Source organism: Schistocerca gregaria, chromosome 5 (assembly GCF_023897955.1).
Source record: "Schistocerca gregaria isolate iqSchGreg1 chromosome 5, iqSchGreg1.2, whole genome shotgun sequence".
NCBI classification, from domain to species: domain Eukaryota; kingdom Metazoa; phylum Arthropoda; class Insecta; order Orthoptera; family Acrididae; genus Schistocerca; species Schistocerca gregaria.
The window spans coordinates 285,847,366-285,866,953 of record NC_064924.1 but is presented as its reverse complement, the minus strand read 5'-3'; the positions used below and the strand labels follow the sequence as shown (position 1 = coordinate 285,866,953).

General features: G+C 42.7%; 1 protein-coding gene across 8 annotated transcripts in view; it reads right to left on the bottom strand.

The window, feature by feature from the left end:
• LOC126272639 (protein madd-4) overlaps positions 1–15,782 on the bottom strand; it is a 1,706,630-nt gene extending 1,690,848 nt beyond the window's left edge. For 3 of the 8 annotated variants that reach the window (XM_049975622.1, XM_049975626.1, XM_049975621.1), the window contains exon 1: positions 15,623–15,782. The gene's annotated coding sequence lies outside the window, so the exon portion shown is untranslated. The remainder of the gene's footprint in view (positions 1–15,622) is intronic. The other 5 variants (XM_049975620.1, XM_049975624.1, XM_049975625.1 and 2 more) reach the window with 3 other exon arrangements.
• Positions 15,783–19,588: the final 3,806 nt, after the last annotated feature.

Genomic DNA, 19,588 nt, shown 5'->3' with positions numbered 1-19,588 from the left:
CCGACGCAGTTATGCAATGTTAGTCTGCAAATTGACAAAGTGATGACGCGACTTCATTATTTAACAGTATTTATGCCTGAAGTCACTGTTCTACAGATCCATTCACTTTCTGACGTCCACAATTCTGTCAAAGCTATGGCATAATCAAGAGGAGAACTGTTAACGTAGGTAACAGGTGACTCAGTCTTAGACGCACATCCTTTGCATTCTTGCTGGGGCGTCGATACAAGCAAAGGTATACAAGTGTTATTGTGGCTGGTCCCGCGGAGGTTCGAGTGCTCCCTTGGACATGGGTGTGTGTGTTTGTCCTTAGGATAATTTAGGTTAATTAGTGTGTAAGCTTAGGGACTGATGACCTTAGCAGTTAAGTCCCATAAGATTTCACACACATTTGAACTTTTTTTTGTATCCAAGTGCTATTAGTGTCACTTTTAAACTAAAAATTTCCGGACAATTCGGCTTCTGTAATTGGACTCTCTTAACTGCGTAAAGAGTGTGTCCCTCCAGCCTGACGCGACAGATCGGTATAAAAACATGAACTTCCACGTAACATGAACTTCCGCGGAATACCATGTCTATATCACTGACACATAGTCAACACGGATGCAGAAAATATCGTTCTTGTGAAATACAACTAGTTCTTTATACTCATGAAAAAATAAGTGCTATCGACAGGGGATGTCAAATCGATTCCACAGTTTTATATTTCCAGAAGGCTTTCGACACCGTTGTTCACAAGCGTCTTCTAACCAAACTGCGTGCCTACGGAGTATCGCCTCAGTTGTGCGACTGGATTCGTGATTTCCTGTCAGAAAGATCACAGTTCGTAGTAATAGACAGAAAGTCATCGAGTAAGCAGAAGTAATATCCGGCGTTCCCCAAGGAAGTGTTACAAAAAATGTTGAAATGTGTGTGAAATCTTATGGGGCTTAACTGCTAAGGTCATAAGTCCCTAAGCTTACAACACTACTTAACCTAAATTATGCTAATGACAAACACACACACCCACGCCCGTGGGAGGACTCTAACCTCCGCCGGGACCAGCCGCACAGTCCATGACTGCAGCGCCTCGGACCGCTCGGCTAATCCCGCGCGAAGTGTTGTAGGCCCTCTATTGTTCCAGATCTATATTAACAACATAGGAGACAATCTGAGTAGCCGTCTTAGATTGTTTGCAGATGATGCTGCCATTTACCGTCATGTAAAGTCATCAAATGACGAAACCGACTTGCAAAATTATTTAGGTAAGATATCCGTATGGTGCGAAACGTGGCAGTTGATCCTGAATAAGGGAAAGTGTGAAGTTATTCACATGAATACTAAAAGAAATCAGCTAAATTTCGATTACAAGATAAGTCACACAAATCTGAAGGTTGTAAATTCAACTAAATACTTAGCGATTACAATTACAAATAACCTAAATTGGAACGATCACATAGATAGTACTGTGGGTAGAGCAAACCGAAGACTGCGATTCATTGGCAGAACAGTTAGAAGGTGCAACAGGTCTACTAAAGAGACTGCTTACACCACGCTTGTCCACACTATTCTGGAGTATTGCTGTGCGGTGTGGGATCGGCATCAGGTGGGACTGACGGATGACATCGAAAAAGTACAAAGAAGGGCAGCTCGTTTTGTACTATCGAGAAATAGTGGAAATAGTGTCACCGACTTGATACGTGAATTGGAGTGGCAATCATTAAAAGAAAGGCGTTTTTCGTTGCGACGGGTTCTTCTCATGAAATTTCAATCACCAGTTTTCTCCTCCGATTGCGAAAACATTCTGTTGACACCCGCCTACATAGGGAGAAATAATCATCACGATACAATAAGAGAAATCAGGGCTCACACACAAAACTTTAAGTGCTCGTTTTTCCCACGTGCCGTTCGAGAGTTGAACGGTAGAGAGACAGCTTGAAGGTGGTTCAGTGAACCCTTTGCCAGGCACTTTATTGTGAATAGCAGAGTAATCACGCAGATGTTATTTCTTCGAAGCTGCTAATCGAATTTGGAAGGGTGATAAGCCATTCAATCCGTCTCTTTTAGGATTAAGATAATACCAGCAGAAATTACTATGATTCTGTACGAAAAAGCTAACCTGATGCCAATATCTTAGGTATAGATACAAAAAGAGATTAAAAGTCATTTAATGAGGACTTTCTCATAATTCATGAGGTTACTGTATCTAAAACGGTTCATGAAATATGAGGTCGACAACGGAGGTGAATCAACCTGTAAAATATTGTCTAGTATAAAATATCGTGCCTTGCAGATTTCCGGTAGATACTGGACAACGAAGAAAAGCAGTTACTCAACACTATAACCAGATTTATGTGAAATACCGCCATTTAGTACCGTATATCCGTATTGCTCAGTCAGGGAAATAGATGGAGTCGTCCATCATAAGAGTTCCACGTCTAATTTTTTTTTATTTTAGGCTGCGTGAAATGTGACGTGGCTTCTGCATCGTTATTTAGCAAATACAGCGGGTCTTATACAACACGCGCACAATTATATCAACGTAACACAGAAACATGAGTAAACTCGTTTTCATTAATTCCTTTTCTTCTTAAGCCTCTAAACGTCAAGTCTGTTCTCTTACACTCTGCACCTCCCCATGCTTTTTTCCTCCGTTGTCACCAATTGTCGTCTATTCATCAGTTGTGCTTCTTTCCCAAAGTGGCCTCAATGGCTAGATGATATTCCCCCTCAAGGATGGCACACATTGTGATTTCAACATGATGGTGTACAAGCACATTTTTGGAGAAAGGTGCAACGTTATTTAAGTAGAATCTTTCCCGGGAAATGGATCAGTCGCGGAAGTTCTGCTTCATGGCCTTCGCGCTCGCCTGACCTAAATCCCCTGGATTTATTCATGAGGGGTCAATTGAAGGAGCACGTTTATACTACTCGACCGACGAATGTGGAAGAAGCAGCGGGCTTCCGTGCTGCTCTTGAAATTTCTGGATGCACCTGTGTTGCCAAAAGTTCGAATAAGCATGACCCAGAGAGTCGCTAAATGTTTGGAGACGCAGGGAGGTCGATTTGAGCAACCGTTCTGAAGGCTATACATATTTTTGTGAAAGGCTATCACTTATGTGAATAGGCCGTTTAGGTTTCTATGTTGGTAACGCCACGTAGTGCTCTTTATGAAAATCACTGACTGTGCTGTGAGCAGTATGTGGCTGGTTGGACTCATTGTTGAAATATTCGCTTGTGTAGCGTTGGACAGGTGGATGTGAACAGCACGTAGCGTTGTGCAGTTGGAGGTGAGCCGCCAGCAGTGGTGGATGTGGAAAGAGAGATGTCAGAGTTTTAAGCGGACGATCTGAACGTGTGTCCGTCATAAAAAGGAAATTTGTTTAATTGGATGTCACAAATATATATATTGACTTTTGAACGCTACTAAGGTAAATACATTGTTTGTTCTCTACCAAAATCTTTTATTTGCTGAGTATGCCTATCAGTAGTTAGTGCCTTCAGTAGTTTGAATCTTTTATTTAGCTGGCAATATTGGCGCTCGCTGTATTGCAGTAGTTCGAGTAAAGAAGATTTTTGTGAGGTAAGTGATTTGTGAAAGGTATAGGTTAGTCAGGGCCATTCTTTTACAGGGATTATTGAAAGTCAGATTGCGTTGCGCTAAAAAAATATTGTGTCAGTTTACTGATCATCAGAATAAGTAAAGAGAGAACTGTCTGAGTACGTTCAGTTCTACTCAGCTGTCTTTGTATCAAATAACTCAGAAGTTTACCAGCACAGTAAGTCATAATTTTTCTAAGGGGACGTTTCAATTATAGTGTATATAAAATACTACAACTGGATCTTACTAACGTAATAATAGCGATATGCACGTATACATATGGCGTTAGTATCGCGTACACAAGGTATAAACCGGTGGTGCATTGGCGGAGCTGTCATTTGTTCTCAGGTGATTCATATGAAAAGTTTTCCGACGTGATTATGGCCGCACGCTAGGAATTTACAGACTTTGAACGCGGAATTGCAATTGGAGCAACTGTAGATGCATGGAACATACCATTTCGGAAATGGCTTGGGAATTCAGTATTCCGAGATCCACAGCCTCAAGAGCATACCGAGGCCATCACATTGCGGACCTTATCTCTCACTACGGAGAACGCAATGATCGAGGGTCTTCACTTAACGACCGAGAGCAGCAGCGTTTCTGTTGAGTTGTCAGTGCTAACAGACAAGCAACATTGCGTGAAACAACAGCAGAAATCGACGTGGGAGGTGCGATGAACGTATCCGTGAGGCCAGTACAGTGATTTTTGGCGTTAATGGGCTATGGCAGCAGACGACCGATGCGAGTACCTTTGCTAACAGCACGGCATCGCCTGCAGCGCCTCTCCTGGGCTCGTGACCACAACGGTTGTACCGTAGACGACTGGAAAACTGCGACCTGTTCAGATGAGCCCCGATTTCGGTTGGTAAGCGTTCGAGTGTGGCGCAAACCCCATGAAGACACGGACCCAAGTTGTCCACGAGACACTTTGCAAGCTGGCCGTGGCTCCGTAATGGTGTGGACTGTGGTTACATGGAACACGCGGGTCCTCTGATCCAACTGAACCAAATATTGGGAGTAAATGGTAATGCTCGGCTTTACGAAGACCAATTGCAGCCATTCATGATGTTTCCAGAGAACGCTGGAATTTTTATGAATGACAATGCTCCATGTCGCCGGTCCAAGTGGTTCAAATGGTTCTGAGCACTATGGGACTTAACTGCTGAGGTCATCAGTCCCCTAGACTGATAACTACTTAAACCTAACTAACCTAAGGACATCGCACACATCATGCCCGAGGCAGGATTCGAATCTACGACCGTAGTGATCGCGCGGTTCCAGACGCACCGGCAACACGCTAGAGAGGCACAACGGCTCCACATTTGACACGGGCGAAATTGTACAATAATACAAGCGACAATGTTCCAGTAAAGATGAGTCCGTGATTGCAAATATGTGGTTACAGGCAGTCACCAATTTCAATACGAAATATTCTCTAAGAACAACGGTATTTTATACGTAAACTTTTCGTTTTGGCTGCTCCCGTGTGACAGACAACAAATTTTACCTGGGGCCTACCTCAACAAGGAAAACAATGTTCCTTCATCACGTCACTCGTTGCAGTTTACTGCACACTAATTTTTTTTTGACATGTGATTCTCAATCCTACGCTTGTCTCTGCAGTGAGTTAAGAATTCTATCAAACCCCCTCGGATCATCGAGTAAAGCTTTATGAGACTACAGAATTCGTCACTCTGTAACGTCCAGTCGGCCGCTGTGGCCGAGCGGTTCTAGGCGCTTCATTCCGGAACCGCGCTGCTGCTACGGTCGCAGGTTCGAATCCGGCCTCGGGCTTGTATGTGTGTGATGTCCTTAGGTTAGTAAGGTTTAGGTAGTTCTAAGTCTAGGGGACCGATGACCTCAGATGTTACGTCCCATACTGCTTAGAGCCATTTGAGTTGTTAAAATGGTTTAAATACCTGTGAATATCTTGCCTTCGGTGTCCCGCGACGACTATATACATGAGCTAAAATACAGGATACCATAATGGATTTCACTACAATGATAAAGGCCACAACTGAAATAAACTAAGTACGTAGATTTATTCACTTCAAAATCCTGTATCTTACGAGCTCATGATCAATCTTCCGTGTAATAAGCCTCGTCGTTACTACTGCAGCTAACTGATGGTAGCACGTACTACACCGGCGATGTTAAAAAGTCCAGATGCAGTAATTTGATAGAAATACGTGAGTGAGATCCATTGCATTGTTCAACACTAATACTCAACAAAGTATGAATATAAAGTCACATATATTTCTGCCTTTTGCGATATTAAATCAAACTGTTCAACACTCTGAAATAAGCCGTCACTGCACTGTTCTAATAGGCTGCTTTGGACAATGTCCAACACACGAGTTGCTCTATTGTAAATCCAAACCTGATCATGCACCAAGAACTGTCCTCTAGTGGGTCCAACAGTCATCTGCCCTAACGATTCTCGAGGCAGAGTATTTATACTCTTCCTACAATGTACTACTAGTTATAATAATGCACAACATAATTTATAATATGAAATAGTTTAAGCCATTTTCTAAATAAATAAAAATTGCAGAAATAATCATTCTAACAATGCTAAACGATCAATTATCTATAGTTTGTTAAGGATCGAGTTTTAATTCCTACCATTAACAGATGATGAGAACGAACTATATTATTCTTTTATCTAAACGTTTTCCATATATTAATCTCCTGACTCTGATTTTGATTATTTATGTTAGAAAGGGTAACTACTATTGTTTGGTATTGCTGTTATTCTTCTAAAAGCCTTTTTCCTATTATCGAAAAGGAATTGAATTATAGCTGGAGAGCTTCTGTAAAGTTTGGAAGGTAGGAGACGAGGTACTGGCAGAAGTAAAGCTCAGTTGGTAGAGCACTTGGCCGCGAAAGGCAAAGGTCCCGAGTTCGAGTCTCGGCCTGGCACACAGTTTTAATCTGCCAGGAAGTTTCATATCAGCGCACACTCCGCTGCAGAGTGAAAATCTCGTTCTTCGACACACTGTCCAAACGGATACGTACCTCGTGCGGCCTACATTGATTTTTGCGCTTGTTTTACGAAGTGTTGATTGTCTGTTAACCATGACAACTCATACGCAAATGCTGCTCCTCTCGCTCTTTAAGTGAAGGCCGTCGGCCACTGCGTTGGCAGTGGTGAGTGCTAACGTCTAAAATTTGTTATTCTCGGAGCACTATTGACACTGTTGATCTCATAATACTGAATTCTCTAACGATTTCCGAAATTGTATGTCCCATGTGTCTAGCTCCATCTACCATAACGCATACAGCTGTTAATCCCGTTGTGCGGCCACACTCACGTCGGAAGCCTTTTCACGTGAATCACCTGTATATAAATGACAGCTCCGTCAATGCACTGTCCCTTTATACCTTGTGTACCCGATACTAAAGCCATCTAAGTATGTGCATATCGCAATCCCGCGAATTTTGTCATCTCAATGTCAACAGCAATGAGTAATAAGTTTCAACGTAAAGCCCTTGTGAAATTAAAGTTACTATTTTCAGTCGATGTTTGATTCACAAAAAACAATAAATGCACATTCTGCATCGGCAGTCTAGACCGAGATACTTCCGAGAAAGGAAAAAGAAAATTCCGGAATTTAAATGAGCAGTTTACGACTGAGGTACTAGCTATAAGACAGAAATCGTAATCTCTTATCGCTTCGCCAACGATAAACGACTCAGTACATTAACCCAATGTAGAAAAAACTACTGCTCGTATTCTGCAACTAAATAATGAGGATATTTCGCAGAACTTCTTCGAAGTAACGCCTAAGACAACTTTGAAAAATCGTTTGGTTCTAGCTGCGAGATAGGAAAAATCTCTTAGAATACGTTTGGGGATATAAAAACTGCGCAAGTAAAAGAACCAAAAATTGTATGTGGGATTGAAGCATGCTAGAAGTTATTACCAGCTTATTATCAACGTCAAACGAAGTACAATCTCTCTAAATATGCTTATTTACCATGTGCAATGCAAATAGTTTAAAATCCACTACTGTAATCCAGTGCCAGTCTAATAAAATTGGAAACCATCCAGTCATTAACAGTCTAGAAACGGTGCTTCTCTAAATGTAATATCTGCGACATTTCCATCATTTGAGGAAAGACGTAATACTGAATCGACACAGGTAGTACCTCGTCGCAAACGTACCCCATAATGCAATACCGACACAGGTTTCCCATCATCCAGTGTCAAAGTGGAGAAGCTTTGATACAGTTTCATTTTTGACGAGGTGATTTATGTATCTTGTAAACCTTTCAGATGATGATATACAGATCTTGCAAAATTTTGTTAATCATGTCCCCTGTATTTAATGAGCTTGCTGTTAGTAATGAGTACAACAGAGAGTACAGGAAAACAACTTAGTAATTCAGAGAAGTTTTCCTTCCCAACGCTATACTACATGTCAGTGAGAGTTTCATCCTAGAATTCTATAAAATCTCCGATGTAGTATAAACCACGAGCAAATGTTTAGAAGTCGAGTTTCACAGCTGCAGACGTCACAAAAGACGAAGAGGAAACGTAAAAGCCGGCCGGGGGCATGGATGTGTGTGATATCTTTAGGTTAGTTAGGTTTAAGTAGTTCTAAGTTCTAGGGGACTGATGACCTCAGAAGTTAAGTACCATAGTGCTCAGAGCCATTTTAACCATTTTTGAAACGTAAAAGTGGCGTTATGCATCCATCAAATTAACAAACGTCCTAATGGAACGGGCAAATTACAACACTTTATGCACTGTTGCCAAACTGCCATTTCAAACTATCTGTTAATATCCCGATGCAGTTTGAGAAAAAATGTTTGGTCAGTCGTAATGCCGTATTACGATTCTAATCATTACAGCAAAAACAAAATGAAACAATTTAACAGGTGTATTACGAATCCAAAAATTAATTCATCTACAAGAAGAGAAAAAAAAATTGGAAACCAAACCAGGGACACGTAGATTCACGGTCGTAGCTTTTCTGCAGAATTCGACCAGGCCAGACGTATTTCTTAACTAGATGATAAAGTGGAGAAAACTTTCGCAATATCCTGTACAGCGACAAATTGATCTCCATATTACATATCTGACATGTTTTCAAAGGTCAGCAACGTAATACGAACTAGTCAAAAAATTAAATCTTACCGAGCTGGGTTCGACATTTCAGTTGCGGAAACTGTAATGAAACGTGCAATGAAAAATATATTACTGCTCACATACTAGCATGAGGAAAGACATAGTTTTTACGTCATAAATTTGCTTCTCTTCGTAGCCGAAGTGACACTTCGTTGCAGTTAATTCGTTATATAGCATTACTATCTCACAGGTGGAGTGATGCTTTGAATTCTTAAATATTCGTGTAATTATTATAAGGACGGAAGGAGCGTTAGAGTTTAACGTCCCGTCGACAATGCGGTCATTATATCCGGAGCACAAGCTCGGATTACGAAAGGGCGGGGTAGGAACTGAATGGCAAGATGTGAATTTGAACCATCGGCCTACCGGATGCGAGTCCAGATCGCTATCAACCGCGTCACCTCACTCGGTGTATAATAATTCCAGCTTTTCCTTCACGCTTTTCCGTACCGTACAGTACAGATGAAGACGCATAATTGCTCCTTCGAGCACTTTCAAAGGAAGTGTCGGAATGGAATGCCGAAATGCATGTGACTGAAAACACGCCCTTCTTTGTCGGCGTTTACATTGGTAAACGGTGGCAACATGCGATCATCATTCCTGCTATCGTAGGTGAGGAACCTAGTACAATCAAAACACCGTACACCTCTGTAATACACATTTTGCCGTTGTTGAAAATGGATACAAATGTTCTAACTGGCAGAGGCACACTATGAAATAATTTCTGTTTCATGAAAACAAGTGGTAGAGCCAATAAAACACGTATAGAACGTGAAGCCTTTCCAACGGGACTTTTGCCGTATCTCAGTGCAGAATTTCGCCGACCAGAGTGGCCGAGCGGTTCTAGGCGCTAGTCTGGAACCGCACGACCTGCCTCAGCAGGATTCGAACCTGCGTCGGTAGCAGTCGCGCGGTTCCAGACTGTAGCGCCTAGAACCGCTCGGCCACAACGGGCGGCCCGTTCAGTCTTCACAATGGGTCGGGAAAGGTTCTCCAAGAGAAACAAACAGCCACGTCAGGTCATATCAAATGTCAAAACCATGCTAATAGTTTTCATTGACTTTGAAGGATTAGTTCACCAGGAATTCGTGCCACAGGGACAAACTGTTAGTCGATGGTACAATCAGGAGGTGTTGAGACGCCTGCGAGAAAATGGGGGAAGAAAACGGCCTGAAATGTAGTAGCGAGACAATTCGTGGCTCTTCCATCGCAGTAACTCACCCGCACATTCATCCCTGTTGGTGCGTGACAAATGCACAAAAAAACGAAATCTCTGTGTTGCCTCATCCTGTGTACTCTCCAGACTGGCGGACTTTTTTTTTATTTTCAAAGTTGAAAACCCCGTTAAAAGGACGAAGATTTGCAACGATAAACGAAGCAAAAAAAAAAAGAAAAAGAAAAAAAAAGAAAAAAAATCGCAGACGGCCCTTTGCGCATTTCTGCTAGAGGCGTACCAAGACTGCTTCTGGGAGCGGAAACGGTTTTGGGAGATCACAATGGTTCAAATAGGTCCAAACACTATGGGACTTAACATCTGAGGTCATCAGTCTCCTAGACTCAGAGCTACTTAAACCTAACTAACCTAAGGACATCACACACATCTATGTCCGAGGCAGGATTCGAACCTGCGACCGTAGCAGCCGCGTGGTTCCGGACTGAAACACCCAGAACCACTCGACCACAGCGGCCGGTCCGTTGGGAGCGGTGTATAAATTGTACAGAAGAGTATTTCGAAGGGTACCATGCAAAATAAGTAAAAGGAAGCATAGAAAAAAATTTTGGACAAAGTTCCGGAATTTTTTGAACTGACCTCGTAAATGAGGGAATCGGCTTTGGTGCAGAAGCCTGTCGTCGAAAGGTATCGATAGGGCTGCTGTCGCAAGCCACCGTCCAAAATAATATCTGTTGCCGTCATTCCACAATAAACATATTTGATGGTAACACTCAGATACAGATACAGCTTTACAAATATTTTGAAGTTTACAAAACTAGAACGACGTCGATAAATTTACGTAGCGATAGTTACTTCCGTCGTACCACGCTAAGACCATTGGGTTACAAGAGGGGCTCAATGTCAGAAGTGAGCCTCGTACAGATAAAGTTCTGCTGCGGTGCGGATACCAGGGTGTCACAGATTGCGAATGAAATGACACGGCAACTGGAAACGGACTCGAAACTTGATATACGTGGGCAGAACGGTTCTTACTGGACAAACGGCTAAATTTCACACTCACAGTAAAATTCCCGTGGTATATGGAGCAAGTCCATAATCGCTTTCAGCAGTAGTGAAACGGTGCCAACAATTTGAGCATGGCGGCACCGCACGCACGTGGACGACGGTGTTCGAGAAAGAAGGCCGTCGACACAAACCACAAACGGCAGTGTCCAGGCAGGCTTTTCGGCAAGTTGAAATATCTTCTGGGGAAAAGAGATTTTTTTCCAATGACGAGGACGTGCGCACAGCGGTTCTGGGATAGCTCCGTGACCACGCAGAGGATTTCCATCTTCGAGGAAGTGAACGAATGGAGGAACGAACCGACCGTTGAAACTTCCTGACAGATCAAAGCTGTGTGCCGGACCGAGACTCGAACTAGGGACTTGAGTCGTGCTTGGGTAGATCAGTTGGCAGAGCACTTGCCCGCGAAAGGCAAAAGGTCCCGAGTTCGAGTCTCGGTCCGGCACACAGTTTTAAACTGTCAGGAAGTTTCATATCAGCGCACACTCCACTGCAGAGTGAAAATCTCATTCTGGAGCCGACCGTTGTTCAAAGAGACTTGACGACTATGTTGAAAATTAGTGTCGTGTATCTGTGTCACTCACATGTGTAGTGCAGCATTCGATAAAAATTACTTGGCTTGCCTAATAACGTGCAACTTAATTTTTGTAGTCTCCTCGCATATATGTGCAAATATTAGGCAAAGTTCCCAGAAATATTCCTCTTCTAAAAGAGACCACTATCTTTTTGAAACTCGGCACTTTCAAATTCTACGACTGTGAATTGCCATTCTGTTAATGCAGCGGGTATTCGATCAAAAACAAAGCTTTGTATAATTAATATTAGTTGAGAAACCTTGCGTTCCCCGTGTCAAATGGTTCAAATTGCTCTGAGCACTGTGGGACTTAACATCTGAGGCCATCACTCCCCTAGAGCTTAGAACTACTTAAACCTAACTAACCTAAGGACAACACACACATCCATGCCCGAGGCAGGACTCGAACCTGCGACCGTAGCGGTCGCGCGATTCCAGACTGAAGCGCCCAGAACCGCTGGGCCCCACCGGCCGGCTCTCCGTGTCGAAATGTATGGCATGGCACAGGGCATTCTGTATATGAGATGTGTACAGACGCACGTCTCATTAAGGATATGATGAATACAGTTATCCTCTTAGTAAGAGAGTTTCGTCGCGGAGCAGGGCAGTGGGAGAGTCTCGTCGGTAAAAATCGGCCAAATATAGAGCAAAAAATATTCTTAGGAAAAGCTAAATAACTTACGAACTTCACCGTATATGAGAAAATGTTTTTATTGTTTCACTTACGATGCAATATAGTGGTGATAGTCCTCAACGTTATTCATCCATACGGTGATGCATGGAAGAGGATGACTGTGGTAAGCAGATACCTCAACACAACACTTAGTTGTCTTAGAAATAGCCATACTCTTATGACTTTTGAACTTGGCCGTATTAGTGAATATGCTCGCTTATACAATCCTCACCCTTTTCCATCCATACTGGCATTAATTTTACTTTTGCACATAATTAACTGCGGATAGCACCACAGGGCCGATGCTAGTTTAGTTCAAAATGGCTCTGAGCACTATGGGACTTAACATCTAAGGTCATCAGTCCCCTAGAACTTAGAACTACTTAAACCTAACTAACCTAAGGACAACACACAACACCCAGCCATCACGAGGCAGAGAAAATTCCTGAACCAGCCGGGAATCGAACCCGGGAGCTAGTTTAATAATATCGTCTTAACGTAATAGTATTTAAATGACGGTGTGATGGAATTGAAGCGATATTAAATCGTTCACAGTAACAGAAATATGATAAGGATTACACTCACGAAGGATAATACTAAAGTAGAATAAGCGAAGTGATTGATGAATACGAGCTAAATCATGAAAATGACTATACTCAAGAAGAATAACCGAAATGTTCATCCGAAATCACTGTAGTGTGCCTTTAGATGATACATTTGTCGGTTACGAGTACTTTTATCTTTGAGTCTATCTGAATTTTTTACTTTGTGTCTTTTTTATAGTCGGTAAAGTGTGACTGACGGAAACACGCTGAGGGATTAAAAATTGGTCGATTTGATACTGCAAGTCGTCATTGAAGCCTGAATGACGAAACCGCGCAAGCATCGTTTTATGCCTGACGAATGAAACAAAACGCATTTTCACATGTACTGTAAGGTTCATAAGTCAGAGAGTGTATAGCTTTCCCTAAGAGTATTTATTGCTCCATATTTCGTGGATTTTTTTTCTCGCCGCAATCACCCACTGCCACGCACCGCGGCCAAACTTCTTTACTAAAAGCATGCGACCAAGGGATATCTAGTCTACCATCACAACCACGAGTGTGTAGCAGTGGTACTGAGAAACGTCAGCTGGAGAACTACAAATGGCCGGTACGCCGTGCTGAATTTGTGTCAGTAAAATTGGTTACTATTAACGACATAGAAACCTTCAGCCACATGTGAGACCTATTCTGCTTCATTCCGACAGTATTCTGATGCATTGTCTTTCATTTCGAAAGAAAAAGTGAAGACAAAAATGATTCAAAGGGCGGAAAATAATGGGATTATTTCGCCTAATGTCAACGACTTTACTACTGCAGAAATTTGTATGGGGCGTAGTTTGGCGGTAGCGAGCTCTTACTGCCCTCTCTTGCGGCTTTCGTCTGTCCATCCCAATAAAATGGAACACACTTTGTAATTCTTTTCTACAGTGATTAAAGCATTATGACTAAATCTGAAAAAAAGTCGTCTCGAAAGAACGACTGAAATAATGAAACAAGAGTTGATACATTAATGTCAGGTTTAATACAGGACGAGATGCTATAGGCCGTAACGTTAAGACAGTCTTCTATCGTCCCGAAAAGTTTCGATTGCTCCAATAACGTTTGCGACTCTGAAGAAAACCGCTATTAATATGATTCGATGTTACAGTGTTAATATCCAGGTACATCCCGCATGTACATCTACGTTCGATGAACGACAAAGGTAAAAACGAATATCAGCCTGCAGCGTAGCCTAAACAACACAGTAACGAATACTACAGTTGCTGACTAAGAAACACCAAGACAGGAAACGTCACCGTGGAAATTTTCAAGTGTCAGATTGTAAATTCTGCAGCTATCGAAGACATTCTGAGCCTTAAGTCATTAATAAGACCACAGCTGCTTATGTACTCCGTAAGCCACCGTACAGCCCATGGCGAAGTGATCATAATACCAATTTTACCGTTTTTTTTTTTTTGATTGTTTCATTCATTTACTGAGGTAGAGAAAATGACTAATACTATGCTCATGAATGAAACTTAATCGTTCTTATTCACGAGACCATTAGGTGAGATTTAGTCTGGTAGCAGAATAACGGTCGCACAGTCGCTGTCGAATACAGGGGCGCACCAGGATATTGCGAGGACTTCCTCGCGTTTCTTCCGGTTTTCTCATTCACGTCCCCCGTTCATTTCAGTTACACTCTTGTATGGACTACACTCATCTTTACGACCCTAGCAGCAAACTTCTGAATTCGTTTGATGTATGTTGTGGTGACAACTTCATAACGGTTGCGAACTCTGGAACAGTTTCGTAGAACTCGCCGCACTGCTTTCTTGAATGTGATTTCCTTTACAAATGCTTTGCATTTTCCCACTACACTTCCAACAAATCTAAGCCTTGAAGTTGCCCTCCCTAATACTGACTTTACTTTATCGCTCCGTTTGATACCGGTTCTTAGGATTACCCCTAAATACTAATACAATTTGACATGTTCAAGATGGTTCAAAACTAATTTGGTAATCAGATACTGCCGAATTTCTGTTATAGGTGTGAACTGACATTTATCCGCGTTGAAAGACAACTGTAATTCATTGTTACCAAGAGAGAATTTTGTCACATTTTTTTCTTTTGCTCCGTACAATGGTCTAGCGACGAAACTTCTCTGCAGACAATTACTTCGTCAAGGAACGATCATGGAGCTTTTTGTGGTATCTGATAAGTCGTTTATGTAGGCTGAAAATATTTTAGCAAATTAACTCAACGTGTGAAAAGCACACATGCTCGTGAAATTCGAATATCTACGGGACCACTTACGAATATTGGTGCCTTGTGTTATATATGCACGAAAGGTAGTTGGTGTCGTTCATGTGACAGGCCAGAAGATGATGTGATTGGAACGTCAAAACTGCTTGCTTAATGAAACAATATAAAAGTAAGGAGTCTTGGTACAGTAGTATACATTTGAAAATATTTTACTTCCTGTCACGCTCTTTTGGGGCGCACCTTAAGTTACTTTCGTTTCTGTGAAACATTCTTCGTTCAGTACAAAGTACTGGGTTCTATTAGACAAATATTTATCGAGACAATTACATATTTGCGGAGATACTCTGTATGATCGTATTTGGGCTAGGAATACAAGATGTTGTACAGTGTCTACTACTGATTCTTATTTGATTCTCGAGTGTTGAAACGAACAGTTACTGAGTTATTATTAGGCTACTTCAAAAGAATAAACTGCAATGGAATGATAACAATGTCCAAACTCAGTCGGACAAGATATTAGGGAATACCAAAGACAGATCATCGGACCCAGAGAAATTGGCAGGTGTTGGCATTAAAAATTGCGGCCGTGGAGCGGTAAACTGCCGCAGCTAAGTGCAGTGCCGCTGCGCTCACCTGTTGTCGCTGGTGCGCACCCCCGGCCGCTGTCGCACCGGCCGCGTTGCGTCGCGTCGCGCCGCTGACTGCAGAGGGCCAGCTCTCGGCTACACCGGTCGCGTCCCCGTGCCCACAGCTGCCGGACGCTCCTGGTCCGTTCGACTGAGCCGCCGCGAGTGCTCTTCGATCGCCGCGCTCTCGCGGACCGGCCCCCCTCCACCTCGCCCGCAGCCGCCGCCATTGGCCGACTCGGACCGCGGCGTCCCCCCACTCCTCCGGGACTGGGCCAATGGGCCACGGACCGCCGCGCGGCGCCTCGCGGCCGCCAGCCTCCGCATTGTTGGCGCAGCGCCCGACGCCGTAGCAGCGCGGGGGAACCCCCTCGCCTACGCACTGTGTGTGTTACGGCCGGTGGCGACGTCGTAGACTGACTCATGCGGTTTTGCCCTGTTGCGCCTCCGCGAATCCCTGAATTGCCCCGATTGCAGCCAATGGAATGCTCTTGCGAATTCGGAGAAACACCCATTCACATACTGGTAGCTCGCAGTGCGAATTCCGACGCGAAATGAGTATGGTGTGATGAGTACATAAATGACAGAATCTAGATCACGAAGCAATGCAATATATTTTCTGATAGGTGCTATATTGCAGTACCTCCGTGGTTAAGAACAACGATGCACTCTTACTTCGAACATGCACAGCAATTATGAAATACGAGAAATGTATTCGCAGTAGCGAATTTGGACAACCATCAGCTGTGTAAGGCAATGACGACAATGAAAATGTGTGCCAGACCGGGACTCGAACCCGGATTTCTCGTTTGACGCAAGCAGTCACCTTAACCACTTTGGCTGGCCGTGAAATCCCCATATAGGAGAGGACATTTTAATTGAAAGTCTTTTGCCTGGTATTGGCGGATAAATATGATATTACAATGCCTGTGTAGCTGAGAAGAACGATGAAATGTTCCATCGGACATCCATAAATCAGAATGTAATTAAATTTGTATTATAACATTGCAATGCCAGTGTTGTTGAGAATGAAGATGCAGTTTTCCTTGGAATATGCCGGCGCATTGTCGTGTAATTCCCACCGCGCTTTTGACTTCATATTCAGTTTATATGGCGTAATATTTTAATTAACTGTATGTTGCTCATTGTTGCGACCACAACAGATAAAATACGTTTCTCACTATTAGTTTCTGCACTTGAAAATATTTTAGATTTGTGCATCTTGATCTATTTCCGAAGGATTCGCATAACACTAAAAGATTTCCTGTTGTGCACGTATGACTTTTAATTTGCTAACTGTTTTTATCTAGCCCTGATCTGACTTGTTAGAAATGGAACACGGCAACATTACTGTAGCTAATTATGAAATTAAACATATCCTTCGCTATTTTCATTTCTGAAATGCACAGAAAATTACTCTTATTATACGTACACAAGTTACAGTACGCTATGTTCGTTAAACGTAAAAGCTGCAGTGAATTTTTTAATATACGAACACTATTGATTGCCACGACTAACACGACAGCATGCAACTAAAAATGAAATTGGATATTGTATAATCAGCCAGAACAGGTTCCATCACAGCAGTCTTTGATATCACATAAGTAAAATTTTACTGCTCTGATTTACTTAAATTATTTACGTAACTGATATTTTGATGACAGTTGCCCATGTCCACCTGAAAAATGACATAATAACATCCACCATTCACTTCTGAGGTCTCCGCGAAGCTGAAAGAAATAATTTTAGTGTACCGTTACCTGCCCGCTTAATTGCGGGAAAACTGCTTTCAGTTAAGTTAATTTGAATTTGTCGCGGCAGCGCCTTCTGCGATCACTGCTCAGCTCTGCGTCATGAAAAATTCTAAATACGCTGAAAACGGCTAAGAACGTGGAATGAAATACTGGACAAGCTATCAATAAATTATTAAAAGTATTTTTAAAAACTTCTATACTCAAAAATCAACATATATTTAATGTACACACCTTTCTCATTCAACAGACTGCAGTGGCGTCTTTCTCGAACAAGGAACAAAAGAAAGCTAACCAAGCATTCAATCGAGCGTTACAGGCTCTTGCGACTTTAACGGCTACAAGGAGACAGAGAGAGTAATGTTTTATTGGCAATTTACGTCGAGGGCCATTAAAATTGCTACACCAAGAAGAAATGCAGATGATAAACGGGTATTCATTGAACAAATATATTATACTAGAACTGACATGTGATTACATTTTTACGCAGTTTGGATGCACAGATCCTGAGAAACCAGTACCCAGAACAACCACCTCTGGCCGTAATAACGGCCTTGATACGCCTGGGCATTGAGTCAAACAGAACTTGGATGGCGTGTACAAGTACAGTTGCCCATGCAGCTTCAACACGATACCACAGTTCATCAAGAGAAGTGACTGGCGTATTGTGACGAGCCAGTTGCTCGGCCACCATTGACCAGACGTTTTCAATTGGTGAGAGATGTGGAGAATGTGCTGGCCAGGGCAGCAGTCCAACATTTTCTGTATCCAGAAAGGCCCGTACAGGACCTGCAACATGCTATTGTGCATTATCCTGCTGAAGTGTAGGGTTTCGCAGGGTTCGAATGAAGGATAGAGCCACGGGTCGTAACACATCTAAAATGTAACGTCCACTGTTCAAATTGCCGTCAATGCGAACAAGAGGTGACCGAGACGTGTAACCAATGGCACCCCATATCATCACGCCGGGTGAGGAATACAGGCTTCCAATGTGAGTTCACCGCGATGTCACCAAACACGTATGCGACCATCATGATGCTGTAAACAGAACCTGGATTCACCCGAAAAAATGACGTATTGCCATTCGTGCACCCAGGTTCGCCATTAAGTACACTATCGCAGGCGCTCCTGTCTGAGATGCAGCGTCAAGGGTAACTGCAGCCATGGTCCATGCTGCTGCAAACGTCGTCGGACTATTCGTGCAGATGGTTGTTGTCTTGCAAACGTCCCCATCTGTTGACTCGGGGATCGAGACGTGTCTGCACGATCCGTTACAGCCATGCGGATAAGATGCCTGTCATCTCGACCGCTAGTGACACGAGGCCTTTGGGATTCAGCATGGCGTTCCGTATTACCCTCCTGAACCCACCGATTCCGTATTCTGTTAACAGTCATTGGATCTCGACCAACGCGAGCAGCAATGTCGCGATACGATAATCTGCAATCGCGATGGACTACAATCCGACCTTTATCAAAGTCGGAAACGTGATGGTACGCATTTATCCTCCTTACACGAGGCATCACAACAATGTTTCACCGGCCAACGTTGGTCAACTACTGTTTGTGTATGAGCAATCGGATGGAAACTTTCCTCAAGTCAGCACGTTGTAGGTGTCGCCACCGGCGCCAACCTTGTGTGAATGATCTCAAAATCTATTCGTTTGCATATCGCAGCATCTTCTTCCTGTCGGTTAAATTTGACGTCTGTAGCACGTCATCTTCGTGGTGTAGCAATTTTAATGGGCAGTAGTGTATTATGCATCTTTGTTATCTTTTTTAAATTATCATGGTCTGCTTTGATTTCTACACGCGCTGACCATAGACGTTATTTGCAAAATATAGATACATAATTATTGCACAAACATAAAAATGAAGAACATTTCCTTTTTTTTGCAGAGTCTACATGATCGACAACCGTTCATACATAAATGAAATAATAATAATATAGATAAATGTTTCTTTTTTCACATATATTACAACGATTTTGTGAATGTCCTGCCAGAGGACGTGACAGTATACAAAGAAACATTTCATCGTTTTTCTAAACAACAGAGTCACTGCAATATCGCATTTATCCGCTGATACCAGGCAGCGACTTTCAATTAACGTGTCCTCCCGTATACAGGAACTACATAATGTGTGTAAGAGTGCATGTTGTGACGAGAAATGACGACATATGGAAAATATGGGCTGGCCGCGCATCGCGATTATGAACGATCGCT